At 38.6% G+C, this 3635-nt stretch overlaps 1 protein-coding gene across 1 annotated transcript in view; it reads left to right on the forward strand.

Annotated features, from left to right (window-relative positions):
- The window catches only part of WDR70 (WD repeat domain 70), a 298705-nt gene that overhangs the window by 3897 nt on the left and 291173 nt on the right, over nucleotides 1-3635 (forward strand). The gene's annotated exons all lie outside the window — the stretch shown is intronic.

Consider the following 3635-nt stretch of genomic DNA (forward strand, 5'->3'; position numbering starts at 1 on the left):
GATGCGGGACTCGATCCCAGGACCCTGAGATCATGACCTGAGCCGAAGGCAGCGGCTTAAACCACTGAGCCACCCAGGCGCCCCAGTTATGGCTCTTTAATTGGTATAAATGTTGTATATGCCTTACACAAGTATGTTGACAGTTACTATTAGGCTGAAAAAAAATTCAGAGCAGTTAAAAGACCAAATGTGCTGGTTCCTTTGGAAGCAGAGGTTATTATTATTATTATTATTTTAGAATGGTAAAAGTTGCATCTAAGTAGGATAAGAAAGTCTGAATGCTAAAAATCTTTTTGAAGGCAATTCTGCTATGAACAAACAGGGATTCTAAATTAATTTATAAGAATCAAAATAACAGTTTCTTTATTACCTCTCCTTCCACCTGTATCTGATTTTCACTTCATTTTTTTCTTTTCCTGCTTACAGCGGAACCAGTATTTGGAAGGCTGGGCGAGAGGTGGCTCTGAGAGCTGTGTACACCACTGACTGTTGACTCAGACAGTATAGAAAATTGAGACATACAGTGAATGTGGCTGCTCCTGTTGAACCCTTGCACTAATAAGTTGTATCAGACATGTAATGAAGGCCTTAATTTCCAGACTGTCTGGTGTGATAGCAGGTGGTCGGCAATTCTGGGTACCACCTTAGGGTCTTCCAAGTAGACTGACTCCTCTACTGCTTTCTTGTTTTTTTTTTTTTTTTAAAGATTTTATTTATTTATTTGACAGAGAGAAATTACAAGTACACTGAGAGGCAGGCAGAGAGAGAGAGAGAGAAGGAAGCAGGCTCCCCGCTGAGCAGAGAGCCCGACGCGGGACTCGATCCCAGGACCCTGAGATCATGACCTGAGCCGAAGGCAGTGGCTCAACCCACTGAGCCACCCAGGCGCCCTGCTTTCTTGTTTTTTTGATCTTTGTTTTTTTTAAAAGATTTTATTTAATTTTCAATTTTTCAAAATATTTTATTTCTTTATTTGAGAGAGAGAATGAGAAAGAGAGAGAGAGAGTATGAGAAGAGGGAGGGTCAGAGAGTGAAGCAGACTCCATGCCAAGCAGGGAGCCTAATGCCGGACTCCAGGATCATGATGTGAGCCAAAGGCAGTCGCCTAATCAACTGAGCCACCCAGATAGGAGATTTACATAAGAGAAAGCGCACAAGTGGGGAGAGTGGAAGGCAGAGGGAGAAGGAGATGCAGACTCCCCACTGAGTAGAGAGCCCAATGTGGGACTCAATCCCAAGACCCTGGTATCATGACCTGAGTGGAAGGCAGAAGCTTAACGGACTGAGCCACCCTGGTGCCCTTCCATTGCTTTCTTTGGATAAGACTCAGATCATTCTTTCACTGAAAAGATGGATGTATCTTGATAGCACAAAAGGGGCTAGAAATCAGAGACAGGACTTCTGGAAAAATTTAAGTGACTATCCTGGCAATTGTCCTTTTTGGTTTTAAAATGATAAACTATATAGCAGTAATAGCTAATATTTGGAAAATGCGCTTGTTGTGAAATTTTTCGGTCTTTGGAAGAATAAGGTTTTTTTTTTGTGGTGAGAAGCCAACCTACTATTTTTTAGAAAGAACTGTCATTAATAACATGTTTCAAACACATACAAAAGTATAGTAATGAACTCCTATCACACAGATTTAAGAACTATAATAATGCACAGCTGGTGTTATTTCCATTTTCTTCCCCTGTCAGATTATTTTGTTACAAAGCTGAGACACATTATTTCACCCATGAATACATTAGTATGTGTCTTTAAGAGATAGTGATCCTTTAAAAAACTTAACTGAAATACCTCTACCACACTTAAAAATATTAAATAATATCATCAGACAAAATGCAAAGACATGCTACTACTTGAGGCATATTTATACATTCTTTAACCACTTAATTTTAAAATTTACGCTTTTTAGTTAGTGCTTATACTCTTAGAGTATAGCTCTCTTGAATTTAACCTCTTTCAGCTTGTGATAACAAAACACTTGGAACAGAGACTGTCTGTTCACCTAAGTAAGTTTTATAGTTCCCTGTACCATGCCTTGCAGGATAAGTTCTCAATATATACTTGAGAAGATTGAATTTAGAACTCTAATACTGCCTTCTAAAAAATAAATTCTGCTTTTTTGGAGAATGTTTTAAAATGGTCTCACCCGTTTTATAGAACTTGGGATTTGGAGTTGAAGGACCTGGGTTTGAGGGTCAGCTGCACATCCTACTATTTTCTTTTTTATTAACATATAATGTATTATTAGCCCCACGGGTACAGGTCTGTGAGTTGCCAGGTTTATACACTTCACAGCACTCACCATAGCACATACCCTCCCCAATGTCCATAAACCAACCACCCTCTCCCTACCCCGCAAACCCTCAGTTTGTTTTGTGAGATTTTGAGTCTCTTATGGTTTGTCTTCCTCCCGACCCCATCTTGTGGCATAGTACCCTTTAAACAGTAAAGTACTTTGAAAACAATTACTTTTCACGCCTACATTTTTTCTTAGCAAAGCATGTGTGCATTTAGCACATAAGGGGAATTATAATGAACAGTTACTAGATTTTTAAAATTTGAAAAATCATCGGAAGACCAAGTTCTCCTGTGATATTTGTGGATGAATTAAATATATTGAACTTTCTTTCTTTTTTTTTTTTTTTTAAGATTTTTAAAATATATTTTGAGAGCGTGAGTGAGTAAGAGAAAACATGAGAAGGTGGAAGGTCAGAGGGAGAAGCAGACTTCTGTGGAGCTGGGAGCCCAAAGTGGGACTCGATCCTGTGACTCCAGGATCATGACCTGAGCCAAAGGCAGTTGCTCACCTGACTGAGCCACCCAGGCGCCCATGTTGAACTTTCTTGATTTAGTATTATATTCTTGGACTTGGACCACTGGTTTTTACCCCGATCTAAACACATGAATCCAAAGTTTCACTTGTTTTTCTTGAAAGTTCAAAAATGGAGATATGTGCATTCTGTATCTCGTGATTGTTTTGGAGTCTTTCTGAGGGCATGACATTAGGCTTGCGGAAAATAAGAACTGTGAATCATCCCTCCCCTTCCCGCCCCATGGTCCCTTTTAATAGCAAGTTTGTCTGTGTATATGAATATGAACTGTTTTCGTTGGTAAATGCTCTCATAGAAAGGATGAATTACTATAAATCCCTAATAAAGTATGCATCATTTTAAATGTCAGGAAATAATTGTGTAAGTGGTTTTTTTAAAGTATTTTGATTTTCTGGTGTTTTTTTTTAAAGATTTTATTATTTATTTGAGAGAGAAAGAGCACAAGGGAGCATGAGTGGGGTGAGGGGCAGAGGGAGAAACAGGCTCTCCACTGAGCAGGGAGCCTGAAACAGGACTTAATTCTGGGACTCTGGCATCATGGCCTGAGCTGAAGGCAGATGCTTAACTGAGCCACCCAGGGGCCTCTAAAGTGTTTTATTTTTCTGAAAGCTCTAGGAAGTATGTCTAGGACATATGAAAGACATAGGTTCTTTTTAAAGCTATAATACTATGAGGAGATAAATGGAGAAGAAAAATTTATTCAAATGCTTATTTTGGGTGTGCGTGTATTTGTTAAAAATTATTAGGGAGAGGATAACAATATATGTTTATAAAAAATAAAAAATTATATTAAAAAAA

This window comes from Mustela nigripes, chromosome 12 (assembly GCF_022355385.1).
Source record: "Mustela nigripes isolate SB6536 chromosome 12, MUSNIG.SB6536, whole genome shotgun sequence".
Taxonomy (NCBI): Eukaryota; Metazoa; Chordata; class Mammalia; order Carnivora; family Mustelidae; genus Mustela; species Mustela nigripes.